Source organism: Setaria viridis, chromosome 7 (assembly GCF_005286985.2).
Source record: "Setaria viridis chromosome 7, Setaria_viridis_v4.0, whole genome shotgun sequence".
Lineage (NCBI taxonomy): Eukaryota > Viridiplantae > Streptophyta > Magnoliopsida > Poales > Poaceae > Setaria > Setaria viridis.
Window position 1 is genome coordinate 7,695,720 of NC_048269.2, and position 16,706 is coordinate 7,712,425.

The following is a 16,706-nucleotide window of genomic DNA, read 5'->3' on the forward strand; positions in this document are numbered from 1 at the left end:
CCTGAAGCTTGCAAATCTTTGAGTGGTCTCGTACCTATTCCAAAAATATATTTCTGGAATAATGATGTTGATAAGGACTTTGTGAATAAATATGCAAGATTATCACATGATTTGGTTTGCAAGATTCCTATCTCACCATTTTCCGTGAAGATAGAATAATTTAGGAGCAATGTGTTTTGTAATATTGCTCTTTATATAACCTGTATTCATTTGTGCAATAGAAGCAGAATTATTTTCATAGATAATTGTAGGATTCGTGATCAAACCTATACCACATGACTGTTGTATGTGATTAATCATTCTACGAAGCCATACACATTCACATGAAGCTTCAAATAATGCAATTTTAGAATGATTTATGGATGTGGCTACAAGAGTCTGTTTTGATGACTTCCATGATGTAGCCGTTCCACCATGTAAAAATACAAAGCCTATTTGAGATCTGGCATTATGGGGATCAGATAAATAGCCAGCATCTGTATATCCAATCATAGTTTTATCTTGGCCAAATTTATAAAATAAGCCAAAATCTATTGTGCCTTGGAGATATCTGAAGATATTCTTAACTCCCGCCCAATGGCATTTTGTTGGAGCAGCGCTATGTCTAGTTAGTAAGTTTACCGCAAATGCAATGTCAGGCCTTGTGCAATTTGCGATATACATTAGCGCTCCAACGGCACTGAGATATGGAACTTCTGGTCCCAATAACTCCTCATCTTTATCCTTTAGTTTGAATTGATCTTTATCAATATTAAGAGATCGAACGACCATAGGTGTTTTGGATCGATATGACTTATCCATATTGAATTTCTGCAGAATTCTCTGGATATATGTAGACTGATGTATTAGAATCCCTATTGGGAGATGCTCAAGCTGTAAGCCTAAGCAAAATTTGGTTTGACCTAAATCCTTCATTTCAAATTCCATCTTAAGATGGTTGCGTGCTTCATTTGTATCTTGTTTATTCCCAATGATATTGAGATCATCAACATACACAAACATAATAGAAAATCCATTCAAGGATTTCTTGATGAATACACATGGGCAATCATCATTATTGGAAAAACCGTTCTGTAGAAGGAATTACTTTAGTCGATTGTACCACATTCATCCCAACTATTTTAAGCCATATAATGACTTTTGATGTTTTACACAATACATGTTGTGAGAATGATTCTTGTTCGGAATATCAAGTCCTTTAGGAATTCATGTAGATATCCAAATCTAGTGACCCATAAAGATATGTTTTCACTACATCCATTTGAGAGACCAAGTTGACATGTGCCTTGGTCTATTTGTGATGAGTGATTGACTAGATGATTTGAGGCTTTACTAGTTGAGTCCATATTTCATATGCACTTGATTATGCTAACAGCTAACCGGAGGTGTGAGTTGTGTTGTGGTGTTTGTATAAAACATATCTTGTGTATTGTGTCTCTTGGCTTGTGATGTGCAAGTGTAGGATGCAACATGGCGGCCGACGGCATGAGGTGAATGTTGGAGGTATGCCCTAGAGGCAATCATAGAGATGATGATATTCCATTTGTATCCATGATTTATATTGTGTTCCTTGAATATCCATTAAAGGCTACTTGAATTGATTTGCAATTATGTGAGTTGTGTGTGAAACTCTTTACTTGTATGGTTATTCTAAAGTTGTCCCTAGTCGGAGTTCATGTGAGGACACACATGAATATTAGACTAGCACATGTATTAGTTGATGACTATGTTTCACAAGTCATGGACATGGAGATGTTGAACTAATAATGTGGGCACATGTGGAGACATGTGATAGGACTGACCCAACACGAGAAGTAGTTCTCTCTTTAAACAACATATACGCTTTATCCTTAGACCTGAGATTGTCGCATGTATTCAAGATGTGGATCGACCTACTTAGGGGCTATCAAACGCTACGCCGTAACAGGGTAGTTATAAAGGTAGCTTTCGGGTTTGTCAAGAAGCATGCTATGAGACATGGTCAATCAAGATGGGATTTGCCCCTCTCTGATTGAGAGTGATATCTCTGGGCCCCTCGAGTGATCGGATCTGAAAATGCATGGCCATGCTACGTACGGTTAAGAGTTAACCTACAAAGGGATTCCGAATCACAGGATCGAGAAAGAGCGGTCGGCTTGAAGCTAGACCAAATATCGTGAGGCAAAGGGAATAGCATGTATATTATGTTGTGATGGTTCGTCTGATATGATCTTCGTGTGCGTATAGGAGTTGGCACGTCTTGCTAGAGGCCGCTACCGACTATTGGGCCGAGTAGGAGTACTCGGGCCATGTCTATACGTATCCGAACCCATAGGGTCACACACTTAAGGAGCTGGAAGCCCAATTCGGATCTGATCCGAGTTGGATTAGGTTTAGAAGTACTAATGGGCCTCGGACCCAGAGGCCCGTTAGGAACCTCTATAAATAGAGGGGTGGGGGCGTCCTACGGTTTACACCTTTTGGCGAAACACACCTGCCGCGCCTCCCACGCCCTCTCCTGTTGCAACTCGCGGATCTAGCAGTCCAGCTTGCGACGCTTCCTCCCTGCACGTGTGGATACCTTGGAGGTGTTGCGCCTGCAGCACTCGGACGAGCCACGACGAGCCACCGACGAGCCACGGCACGGGGGTGATGTTGCTGCACGTGGACGAGCTGCTGAGGAGCTCCTGGATGTTGACGTGATCGACTACATACAACTACGTTGATCGTCTTCACTGCATCGACGCAAATCTACATCTTCCACACCAGTAGTGCGTCGAGTGGTAATCACGTGATCCTTATACGGCAGTTCTTCCTACTTTTATGGCAGTTCTTCCTGAATATACGCGGTAGAATTTTTGAATTGCGCTAGTGTAGCCTACCTCGTATCCCAACAGTGGTATCAGAGCCGTAGCTGCTTAGTTTTGGATTCGGGATGTGTGCATATGGAGATATGCGAGTTTTCCGTTTGATCTATGTCCTGTTTTCGTGCCCTTGCTGCAATGGTAGTGTAACGACATACTCCTACTAGTCGGTTTCCGCCATCGGAGTTAAGTGATACACGTAAATCCAGTTGCAGTGAGCGAAGATCAATATGATTGGTCGAATCGAAATCCAGGGTCATACACTAGGCGCATTAGATGTGCAATAGTAGATGAGATCTACTGCCGGGGTCGGGATTTTTGCCGTATGCATATGCTTCGGTAAATCAGCCGTAACTTTTCGGTACGATCTCGGATTGGGGCGAATTTTATATGAAAATTGATCTACAGAAAAAGTTACACATGAAATTCAACTGCCTCGCTGATTTTGGCAAAATTAGATTTCCCAAATTCGGCTTGGAAGATGGAGTTTCGGGCCTCCGAAGTTTGAAACGTTAGGGCGCCTAACTCTATTTTGCAGGATGTATGTATGTATCTTGTGATCAGCATGGCCCCCTTGTGTATGTGATGCATGTGTGTAACTCATTCGTGACCTGCGTGTCGCGCGTACGGCAACACGGCAGGAGCCATATGTGTTGTCACTTTATTGTATTTAATGGTCTGCGTACCAATCTGTGATGATCCAAGCAACTATGTAATCTTCATTACTAGTTTCTTTACTAGCTATTAGGCATAATAGCATGTTCTAGTTCTTGGAGGACTCATCACTAGGAGGATGGCGCACATGGAACATGGAGATGGAGATCACCATGGTGAACAGGTTCTATGGAGATGGAGATCACCATATGAAAACGGGCCATACTGTGTCACAACTGTGTGAATGCTATTCTGTTTATGTTTTACTTTCTGCATGCTGTGATGTTAGAAGTAGAACGATCACTCACAAAGTTTAAGTTAGTATGCCCTCCCAACTAAAACTTGCACCGTCCCATGTCTTGTACAGTTAGTGGTGAGTCTATAAAATTAGGGTACCACTAGTTTTCCTTGACTAGACGGGTTTGTGTCGGACACTTACACGCATAAGGGTTGGTTTGCTTAACAAGGTCATCTTAACGGTTAAGGACTTAGGCGCATAAAGGTTGGGCGCCGAGACATAGAGATGTCACCCAACAACAGGAGTCATATGTGATATGATTAGCAAATGTTGCTTACCGATCTACCTTGTTTGCTAGCGGTGATGCTAAAGCTCACTAGTGGACTTGTTAGTTGTGGATCCTGAATCACTAAGTTTCAATAGAGGGATATTGATTTTAGTGGGAGTAGATTCTGTTAAAATAGTTAAATGTGATTTGCTCTATCATGGATACGTTTGTCTTAGTGTATTTTGCATTATTTTGTTGTAGATTAAATGGCACCTAGCAGCACTACACCGTTTGCTTTGCGTTCGGTCCTTGAGAAGGACAAGTTGAATGGAACAAATTACTCGGATTGGATCCGTAACCTGAGAATTGTTCTCAGGGCTGAGAAAAAGGAAGATGTTCTAGACAACCCACTACCAGAAGAACCTGCTGATGATGCACCCGTTGCTGCTAAGAATGCTTACAAGAAAGCATGTGATGCTAACCTCGAAGTAAGCTGCCTTATGCTTGCTTGCATGGAACTCGAGCTGCAGATGCAGTTCGAAACAAACCATGAGGCGCACGATATGATCGTGGCGCTTAGAGACATGTTCCAAACACAGGCCAGGACTGAAAGGTTCAATGTGTCTAAGGCCTTTGTTGAGAGCAAGCTAGCAGAAGGCGCAGCAGTAGGACCACACGTAATCAAGATGGTTGGTTACACTCAACGGTTGGAGAAGCTAGGCTTCCCACTGGGCCAAGAGTTGGCCACTGATTTCATTCTTTCGTCTCTTCCGCCTAGCTATGGGAACTTCATCTCGAACTACCATATGCATGGGATGGAGAAGGGTCTGAATGAGCTGTGTGGCATGCTTAAAACAGCAGAGGCTGACATCAAGAAAAGCTCTAGTACCAGCCATGTGATGGCTATACAGAACAAGCCTAGCTTTAAGAAGAAGGGCAATTCTTGGAAGAAGAAGGGCAAGGCTGGAACGTCCAAGCCAAACCCAGCGCCCAAGGTTAAAGCTGGACCTGGACCTGCTCCAGACAAAGAGTGCTTTTACTGCCGACGAGCCACGACGAGCCGACGACGAGCCGCGGCACGGGGGTGATGTTGCTGCACGTGGACGAGCTGCTGAGGAGCTGCTGGATGTTGACGTGATCGACTACATACAACTACGTTGATCGTCTTCACTGCACCGACGCAAATCTACATCTTCCGCATCAGTAGTGCGTCGAGTGGTAATCACATGATCCTTATATGGCAGTTCTTCCTGGTTTTACGCGGTAGAAATTTTCATTTGCGCTAGTGTAGCCTACCTCGTATCCCAACAGTGAAGGTCAAGCGAAAGGTTCATGATGATGTACTAGGGTTGTGAAGGGTGGACACGAGTAGGCTTGGACCGAGGGACCCAAGGAGTTGGGGCGGAGTCATGGGTGATCCACATGGTGCACGGAAGAGTAAGAGTACATGGACGGGATGGACACGACGTCGGTCGAGTCAAGCGGGATGGAGGTGAGTCGAGTAGGTGGCCCGGGAGCCGCGAGCAAAAGACTTGGAGGTGTCAAAGGCTTGGTGGAGGTCGGACACGCGTCGACATCGGTGAGTCACACCTTGCGGGGCGTGCAAGAGGGTTTGATCGGTTTGACCTCAAAACTGGGGGTGAGTCACGCCAAGAGGGTGTACAAGAGGGTTTGACTGGTTTGACCTCAAAACTGGGGGTGAGTCACGCTAGGTGGGTGTGCAGATGGTTTGGGTGGTTTGGGCCTCAAAACCACTGCACAGGCAGGTTTGCCGGTTTGGGCCTCAAAACTGAGGGCATGTCCGGTGTGGTTGGATGGTGTCGGGTTGGAGGATGCGTGGTACCATCGTGAAGCTTGCGTTGAGGCGAAGCTAAGTCGTGAAGGCGCCGGGTCCGTCTGATGAATGAAGAAAAAGTTGGACGGTTTTACCCCTATGGGGTATTTGGGTTGTATGCTTAATGTAAGGGCATTTTAGACATTTGCAAAATGCCTATATATATGAAGAGTGGCTGTTTGGGGCAGCCACCTCTTGGGCTAGTTGGTGGTTGCTACTCACTTGTTTGTGAGAGGCTTTGGGAGAGAGGTGAGGAGAGAGTGGAGTGGATATTTGTTTGATCTTTTTACCATCCTAGCTTTGATTGTGCTAAGGAGTGGCTTGTAACTGGACATGGTGAAATAATCCAAAGATCTATTTTGTGCCATCTTGTTCCATCCCATTTGGATTTGCAATTTCCGTTATTGTTCTTCGCGTTCTTGCTTCTTCCTCTTCGCTCCCTTCATGTTTTTGTTGGATTCATGAGTTGTGGGGTGTTTTGAGCCGAACCGATGGAGATGAATTAGGATGTGATTTGAACCTTTCCACCAAAGGGATTTAATTGAAACATCACGAGTTCATAGATCGGGGCGATTCAAGTTGAGGGGTTGAAAAAATAGTGCTCTTCACAAGATTTTGAATTCCCTTTGATTGACAAATCTTTTGGGGATGATTTCTTAGGAGAAGCTTCTTTACTATGTTTTGAGGCTATGGTTCAAATTTCATGATTTTTGGAGTTTGTTTGATCAAGTTTTGGATTTTTCTTTCCTCCTCATGCAGGCTGTTTTGGAATTCCAGAAATCTCCGGACCTCTGGAAATTTCTGAAGGTTTCTCCAGAAATCTCCGCACGTCCGAAATTTTTCGAAGGTTCTTCCGGATTTTTCCGCACAGAGGGTTAGTTTTCAAAGTTCCTCTTCTGAAGCTTGTTTGGACTCTTTCTTGCTTCTGCTACTCTCAAATTTGGTTCCTAGCATCATTCCTAGGTCCATTAGCTCATGCATAGCTAAGTGGACTTGATTTTGCTAGAAGAGAGGCTTGTGGGTTTTTAGCCAAAGTTCTTGGAGAAAATTATCGGCTCCTATTCACCCCCCCTCTGGTCGCCTTCCCAGTCCTTCACTATGAGATGCATGGATAGACATTTTTGTAGTGTCAATGATATGAGATATCAGATGTTATACCACTCATAACTGGAGAATATGTTTCATCAAAATTGATGCAGGACCTCTGCGTGAACCCTTGTGCTACAAGCCTTGCTTTGTATCTCACCACCTTGTTGTTTTCATTCCTTTTATGGACGAAAACCCATTTTGATCCCACATGAAAAATATGACGAGGAGTAGGTATCACTGCGGAGAATACCTCTTATTTTTTGAGCGAGTGCAATTTTTCCTCGATTGCTTCCTTCCATTTGATCTAGTCGGAGCGCTTGATGCACTCTACCATGGACTTATGTTTTGGATCACGTTGAAGGTCACTAGCAATCTTGGAGGCGAAATAAATGTCGACATTTGTAGTCTTTCTATTGAATGATTCTCTCAAATCAATATAGTTGATGGAAATTTCATTTACCCCTTGTGACTCATCATGATTTCCCATAATAATAGAGTTAGGGTCTTCCAATGTCCCAGCACTTATATTATTGTGTGCACTTGTACTGGATATGTGATGTATCTGTTGAACATCCATATTATTTGGATTTGCAATATCCAATTGGTGTCTATCAACTTGATGTTGATTTGCATTTACTGCTTTGGAAGTAATGTTCCTTGGTTTCTGCGGAGGCTTTTGTGTAGCCTTATCCTTTGTAGTAGTACCTCTCCCTCTCTTATTTTGATTTAGGAGATCTTGAGTAGGAATTGCTACTCTTTCTGGTACATTAACAACATGATTATATGATTTTGTGACACCTTTGTAGTCGGTAAATGCCTCTGGTAGATTATTTGCAATGTTTTGCAAATGAATAATCTTTTGAACTTCACATTCAGATTCTGTAGTACGTGGATCAAAGGACTAAATACCGGTGGCCTTCCAATTTATTTCCTGGCATTTTGTTTGGTATGTAGTGTCTCCCCCTAATGCCGGGAAATTGTCCTCATCGAATCAGCATGCCGGGCTATGAATAAATCCCCTGTAAGAGGCTTGAGGTACTTTATGATATGATTGACGGTGATTTGTACCCCACATATATCCCTAATTTCCTATGGGGTCCCATTAATGTACGTTGTGATGGTGAAATCGGTATGTATACAGCGCAACCAAATTTTCGTAGATGGGAAATACTTTGTTGATTCCCACATACTAACTGCAACGGGAAACCGTATTGTATGCAGTAGGTCTTATTTGAATCAAATTAGCGGCGTGTAAAACCGCATGACCCCAACATGATGTTGGTAATTTTCAATTCTGTAGTAATGGTCTAGCAATTAATTTTACTCTCTTGATAAGAGATTTGGCTAATCCATTTTGTGTATGTATATAAGGAACTGAATGTTCTACATTAATGCATAGAGCCATACAATAGTCATTCAAGGCATGTGAGGACAACTCAGCGGCATTGTCCATCCTGATGGATTTGATAGCATATTCAGGATAATGTGCTCTTAATTCGATAATTTGAGCAATGAACCTTGCAGAAGCATGGTTTCTTGTGGACAGTAAACATACATGTGACCATCTAGTAGATGCATTAGTAAGTACCATGAAGTACATAAATGGTCCTGTTAATGGATGAATAGGACCACAAATATCTCCTTGAATGGGTTCAAGAAATTGTAGCAGTTCAGCCTTAAAAATAATTTTCTCGTGGCACATGCGGTGCACACAAAGTCTGAAGGCTTGGGAAATTTTGAAGTGTTCAATTTGTGACCAATTTGTGGCGGAACCGCCCAAATTAACTTGGCTAAAATGCACTTAAGTCGCCTGACACGCGATCATGCACTTTAAGCAAGTCAACTCGGTCGTCCGTCGGATTTCATCCGATAAACCACTTACATAGGATCGAGAAGCATTGCTCACACGAAGGTGAGTAGCACAGAGATTACAACATTCCCATCACATTAACGTAGCTCAACAATTTATTACATCAGAGTTTTCGAATTTCAAACAAGTTTGCAAGGTTCGACCAGACGAAGTAAAACAAGCGGAAGCTAAACGTCGATACACGATATCATGACGAAGCTGATCATGACATCAATAATCCCTGCCCTTGCCGTCCGAGGAGGGATCCCACTCGACTGTCTAGCCCAGAGGGAGCTGGGTAGGCCAAGTGGTGCCAGCAGCCAAACTATTGACATCACCTGAAAAGTTAAGCCACAACAAGGCTGAGCAACTAATATTCAGCAAGACTGACCCGACGGGTGATAACCATTTTCACCAAAACCTAGACATGCAAGGTTTTTTGCTAAGGGGTTTGCTTTGCCAAAAGCATCTATAGTCGGTCCTTACTTTCAATATTTTAGCTCAAGTTCTACGTTCTTTAACTAGTCTAGATTAGCAACTTATACTAAGCAAGCACAGTTTCTAAACAATTAAAGAACAAGCATCAAGATTAATATCATCATCATGTTCCATCTTTACTCAGTGCAGAATAGCGATCAAGCAGTCCCAAACTGTGAGAGGCAGACGAATCGATTCGAATTTATTAACCATGCATGGTGAACCTAATCTCACGATATCCGTGCACCACGAAGGGTCGCTTCATTTGTCAGCCATCCCGATCGATCTCTTAGGCACGTGTCAGGGCCAAACTGCCTTTGGCATGCAATGCTCCACAGTCTCGACCTATTGCTGCACTGTGACCGCACTTGCACCCACATGATGCACCATGGGAACGGCGTTCCAAGGACAACAGGAGTATAAGCCACGTCCTAGTTCAATCAGGTACTAGGCTTCCCTATCCCATACTAGGTATAAGATTAGTACTTTCAAACACTTGATCACGAACGCCGACACATTTCGACCTTAGTCCAATTTCATTTAGACAGATGGGGCAAACCACCAAGTATCAAACATAAGCCCTACCCCACCAATCGTCCTTATAGTTGCAGCGTAAGTAAAACATTCAACCCCTATAACTCGCGAGTGACATGAAATCACTCGATTTTTACCAAGACCTATTAAGCATTGCAGCTACTCGACCTTAGTAACTAGTATTCAAATCAAGGTACTAAGTTCATGCATCTATGGTTTCAATCAACTCCTACAAACGTAAATGCACAATCATAAGCATCAACAACTTGCATAAATTTAAAACAGGGGATTCATGCACCGGGGCTTGCCTTCAGAAAAAGTTAGCAACCCTCGGGGTCTTGATCTAGCTCGGGCTCACCCTCCAAGTGATGAAGCTCTATGGCAGGTTCTTCCTCCGGTGCAGGGTGGAGCTCGTAGGTGCCGTCAGCGAGATTTGCTTCTACACGACATGCACATGCAGCGGGTCAGTTGTATTCATGTTTGTACACAAACGATGCAAGGCATGGATTTTTGTTAGAAAGGAGGTTGCATTTGCGGCGGTTCAAGTGCATTAGATGAGTTATTTACATCTGAATGTTTTTATGTACCTCTTTCAAAATTACTTATTAGCAAGAAACAGGATAGAACAAGGATTCCAACAAAAGTGATTTGGTATTTTTCTCATTTTTCTACGATTTAAGATGTAACTTCAAGGCTTCTGTCGATTTAGAACAAGTTAAAAGAGTCAGGTCGGGAAAAACTTATGATCTGACCCTTAGACTTAAGGAAAGACTGTACCGGGATCCTCAGATTCAACACAGAGAAGTCCCCGAAATTTTATACAGATACCCTCGGTCAAAAGAAAAGGACACAACGTCTTGGGGTCAGGAAGAACAAGCCGAAACGGAACGGCGGAAGGCGGTAAGCTTCGAGCGGCGGCAAGGTTCGGCGGTGCTCCGGCGGCGGTGGTGCTTCTCGTGGACAACAAGCAAGCTCTGGAGCTGTGCGAGAGGTGGGTGAAGCAGTGGGTGGTGTCGACCAAGAGCGAGGTTGGGCGGAAAGGGGAGTTCCACAGAGAGCTCAGGCGGCGGCGAGTGCGGTGGAGAAGAACAAAGCAGGTAGAGCGGCGAAGGCGAAGGTGGCGAAGGCGACTCTGGTAAGAGGCTTTGGTACCCCTTTTATAGCTGCACGGAAGTGTTCGGAGGAAGGAAGCGAGCTCCAGCGGGCGAGAGGATAAGATTGAGGAAGAAGGAAGTGCTCTGTCGCGGCGGTGATTGGTCGGTGCTTCCATTGGCCGGAGAAGCGGAGCTCCGGGGACAGGATCCTCTGGGCATTGGGCAAGGGAGATAGTGTCAGGCAAGCGCGGTTTTGCCAGGTGGGAGGATTGGCGAGGTCAAGCGTGTGTCTGCTCGCATCAAGTGCCAGATTGGGGATAGCGGCTCGGTCGGTGTGCGGCAGTGGCATGGCGTCCGAGGGGAAGGAGGATGCAGGCGCTAGTTGGGCGAGCGAGCGGAGGCGTGGGATGATGGCGGCGTGGCAACTTTTCCGGTGAGCGGGCAAAGCTCCGGCTGGTGGGCGTGGATGCGCGGCAGGGGCAAGGATGTGCTCGGCCGGTGATTGGCTAGCACGACGCTCGCTCCGTCTTGTCGTGGGCGCGGGTTGGGTGTCGAGGCTCTCGTCCTATCGCTTCCTCATCGGGAATAGGGCGCCGGCGAGCTGCCGGTGGCTGGCGGCCACGCGGTGCGCGGCGCGCAGGCGAACATGCCTGGGCGCGCTGGCGTCGAGGCAGTGTCAAGCAGCAAACTTGACCGGCTTTCGGGGCTCTCCTCTCAAGATTTTTAAACTAAACTTTCGAAAACCCCTTAAGCAAACTTGTAGACCTCTGGTCGTAGATCAAACTTTATTACAGGTATTTGCCTAGATTTTGAAAGGATTTTGAGGTAACTCGAGCCAAGGTTTGCCAAAAACCACAGTTTTCAAACTTAGGCATTTCAGCCGAGTGGGTGAAATTTCCAGGAGTTTGGCTATTTTTGACTCAACTTTAGGGCAGCTTCTGAGTGGAATAAGACCAAAGGGTCTTTAACCAAAGTTGCTTGAAATTAAAAGTTTACAACTCTTATTTGGGCAAAAATTTAAGTTTGCAAACAAAATCTCAAGTTTTATTTTAAACTCCAAAAAGAGCTTTTTAGGGTCAAAAAGGACATTTTACCCCTTTTGCTTAGCGACTAATAACTTGTTTAGGTTTAAGTACACCTAATTAAGGCAGAGTTGTTACAGCATTGAATTGCAGATAATTTTTCTCATCATCCCAATTCCAGGATGATCAAGGCGATCATGCCAAACCTTCACTACAAGAAATATGTTCATCTATGACAAAATTTTTATGACACATTTGTTCTCATCATAGATCTATGATGTTTCTAGCTAAAAACGTCATAAAAGTTGCCACTGTAGCCGAAAAGAAATCATCACTAGCTGTTACATGGTGGTTTTGTGATGATATAAGTTCCGCGAAAACGTCATAAACCAACTAGGATCCCACATGTAAGTTTAAGCTGATAAATAGGGCAGTAAAATCAAAAGAAAGATGTGGTCATCCTGTGGGTTGAACCTGTTACCGATCGAATGGGAAGTCTTTACTATGACTGGGTCCCACATGTAAGTTTCAGGTGAGTCTTTACTGATCGAATGGCCGGCACCACGCTTTGCTAGCTTCGCAAAGACTTTCGCTGCATAGATCTGCAATGGCCCGTGGTGGGAATGGTGCATCCTAGCGGCGACGGGAGGATGATTGTGCAACCTAATGGGAATGGTGCTTCACAGATATTTTGGTTCTATGGTTTCATGTTACTGTTGTCAATGGCAATTTGTAAAGGGGCGTTTAATTTGCAAGAAGAAAAATAGCAATGCGGTTACATGATCTGTGTTGATCCAAAATGGGATGATAGGGCCTTTGGTGTTCTAGTGAAGCTCATGAAGAAGAAGGTGCAAGCTGAAGAGGATGCTAAGAAGTGGGAGGAAGAATTGGGAAAACCTAACTGTGAGCTTAGAGAGATTAGGAATGAGCTCAAGACAGTGCAGCAACAACTTCAAAAGGCTACTATTGAGCTGAAGTCAATTGGGAATTATAAGCACAATGTCAAACTCGCGCACATGCTGCTTGCTTTACTTGTTGTTGTCGCGGGATTGATACTTGGAGGCAAGGCTAATTAAGTAGTTGGTTTAGAGGTGGGATGGTGCTCTTATATTTTGGTAGCTAATGGTACTTAGAGTGAAAGTACTGTAGGATTTCCTTATATTTCTGAACATTTTTCTGATGATGTATTCTACAAGTGTCACTTTGGTTATGTTGTCTTACGTTTTTGAACATTGTGTTGATGGTGTACTGTCACTTTTGCTAATCTCATTGCATGATTTCATTTTGGTTTTCCAAGAGTGCGACATCAACAAATACAAATGAAACCATGGATGAAACTCTGGGTCTGCTTGGTTGTCTTGCCCAAGCTTGCCCACTAGCCTTGCTTGCCAAGACTTGGCAAGGCAATCCTTGTTGTATGGTAGTTGCTATCCACCACTGCGCTACTCAAATATTTTCGACTAACTCCACACACATAACATTTTAGTCGAGTCTATTCACTTTTCTAACAATGGAATTTACATCTAGCTTCGCCAAGAATCATAACCAATTGCATTCAGATCGAGAGGCACCGGTTGCTTAGCTTCCTAGGGAAGCTGGCGCAACTTCCCATGGAAGGTGAGGAACTCCTTATTTAATGACCTTCTAAACCTCACTATTCCTTCTTTACTGTCACGCGGCTCCCGGTGCCTGTTTGTTGCCTCCGCCAACATCTCCCCCAATGGATGGCGCCGTTCCTCGCATCCCTCACATTTGAGCCGCAGCAACACAATGACTATCCTTGAGGCTCCCCATGCCACCGTCCCCACTAGCCACCGTGACGGCGGGAAGATGCGGCGACTGCGGCGTGATGAAGGCGTCGTAGTGGAGGACAAGACTGATGGGGCCCCGCACGCTCTACAGCACTTGCAGGGGTCATCGCTGGTCAGCCGGGGAGCAGTAGGGGAAGCGCTGATGCTGCTGCCAAAATACAACAACCCCTGTCTGCCACCAGGCGCCTTTGCCACCTGAAGCTGGCGTGCAGTGGATGGAGTGCCCTAAAGGCCAGGCCATCCACGCGTGGGTGCCGTGGTCGGCCGCTCAGCCAATGATCTTAAGTGCGCCCGCTGCATCGACTGTCCCAATGAGCAAGGGGGTCCTGCTGGACCCATACTGCTCGATGGGCCGGCACCACCCATGATCGTCGATGAACCGTACTGGATAGTGAGCGTCAACGTTCCTCCTGCAGGATCATTAGCTCCATAATCCGACATACACCTCACCAAGAATAGCAAGTGTCACTTTGGTTTATGTTGCCTTATATATACACCTCGCCAAGAATAGCAAGTGTCACTTTGGTTATGTTGCCTTATGTTTATGTTTGCTATGTTGTTAGTTAGTAACTTTAGATTTTGTTGGAACCCTAGCCATTTTTGCTTTTCTGTTATCTTTTATTTGTAAGATTAACTGTTTTCCTGCTCTACTTTATGTTTCGTTTAATGTTCTTGTATTTGGAATAGTGCATGGGTTTTTTAGAGGTTGAAAATTAATATGGAACAAATATTAACAAATAATGTAATCCTATTTGGCTCTCTCTCAAAACCACGGAAATCCATGCTCACCTTGCAAAAATTCATACCATTTTTCCCACAAAGGATTGAACATTTTGGTCCGTTTCCTTTTGGATGGAAGGTCAATCCCCTGTTTTCCTGCTCTGTATGCTCTATTTCCTCTCTCTCTCACCCTTTTCGACAAAGGATTGAAAATTTTAGTCTGTCCTATTTACTTTTCCGACAACGGATCATACGTTTGTACACCTCGCCAAGAATAGCATGTTTCTAAACATTGTGCCGATGATGTACTGTTAATCTTACCAATCTTATCGCATGATTTCATTTTGTTGTTACCAAGAGTGCCACATCAAAAAATAAAAATGAAACCAGGGATGAAACTCTGTGTCTGCTTGGTTTCCTTACCCAAGCTTGCCCACTAGCCTTGTTAGCCAAGACTTGGCAAGGTAATCCTTGATAGGTGGGGAGAGCAAATAATTTTCATTGCCACATGTAATTGTGGAGGCCACACATAATAAGAGAGTAAACATTTTGCTGTCGCACGGTTTTGAACAATCAGATAATAAGCGAACAAAAAATTTTCACCAATGCGCTATCAAATGTTTTCGACTAATTCCACACTCATAATATTTTAGTCCGTCCTATTTACTTCTCTGACAATGGTATTTCCTTCTAGATTTCCCAAGAATCATAACCTATTACATTTAGATCGACTATTCAATGCCACGGCCTCCGGCGGTTGCCGTCTCAGTTCTTGTTCCCGCGCACCTTCTTTGAGAAGCTGGTTGTCAACCTCAAGAGGTGCCGGTTACCTTCCAAGGGAAGCCGGCGCAACTTCCCATCAAACGTGAGGAACTCCTCGTTTAATCACCATTTCCTCCACCATCAGCATCATCGCCAGTTCCACTACCATCTTGTCCTCGACGCGCGCGCCTCACCCTTGCAACTCGGCAGACGCCATGAAGCGATCTGTCTTCCCCTCGGCTCCCACCTTCTTCGACTCCCCGTCGTGCCATCTCTCCCACACCAGCTCCCCCTTGCACATCGAGAGGTCCTCCAGCACCTTCTCCTCCTCGTGCTCCCACCGCGCCGCCAGCCACACCAACTTCTCGGTAGTGCTACATCGCTATGTCAACATGGACCTCAACCTGCCGTCACGCTCATCGTCATGATTCCACTCTGACACTACCAACCTCAACCCGCCGTCGCTCGAGGATGGTCGCCGCAGAGCCACTGGGGGCTCCCCGCCGCGTTCCCAACCTCCTCCAGCGGTGGGGGCAACTTCCTCCACCCCCGCACTCTCATCGCTGCCCCGGAAGTTGACCTTGAAGGTGACCCTTCCAACTGATGCGTTGGACTCCGACTCCAAGTCCCAGGCTGAGACGGGCTTGTGTGATGATCGCCGTCGCGGCTCCCGCACGCCCTTTCCCTGGGGTGATGCTCTGTGCATCTTCCATCTACCCTGGCATGAAGCATTGGTGGAAGATCCTGAATGAGGTCAAGGACCACGTCATGGGGATGGCAACGTCCGCGCCTCTGAGGGGCAAGACAAGAAGAAATGGAGCCATCACCGCGTTGTGGCCCAGAATGAGGGATGGTTAGGGTGAGCGAGCCACGCCGGTGGAAAATCAATGCAGTTATCTTTGCTATGCTGTTAATTAGTAACTTTAGATTTTGTTGGTACCCTAGCCATCTTTGCTATGTTGTTATCTTTTGTTTGTAAGATCAATAGACTGTTTCCTTTGGTTGGAGGATCAGTCTCCTATTTTCGTGCTCTGTTTGCTTTGTTTCCTCTCCCTCACCCTTTCTCTCTTCCTTGGTTCCCGTGTACACATGATTACTCGCACTTGAAACTAATTTCTTGTCTTCCCAAGGGGTGGTTCTCCTACTCACATAGCTCAAGAGGCCAATATGGATCAAATTTTATGTTTCATTGAATGTGATTGTAGTTGGAATGGTGCATCGGTATTTTTAGAGGTTGAAAATCAATATGGGATGAATATTAACAAATAATGTAAACCTATTTGGCACTCTCTCAAAACCAAGGAAATCCTTGCTCATCTTGCAAAATCAAACCATTTTTCCCAAAAAGAATCGAACATATTGGTCCATCCTATTCACTTTTCCTATAACGGATCATACATCTATACATATTTTTCCTAAAAATTGTAACGAATTCTAATTTGTACCTAAGGATTAACGTGGCAACCGTCCATGTTCCAGCGTCGTGTAATGTCACATCCTGAACGTCTACG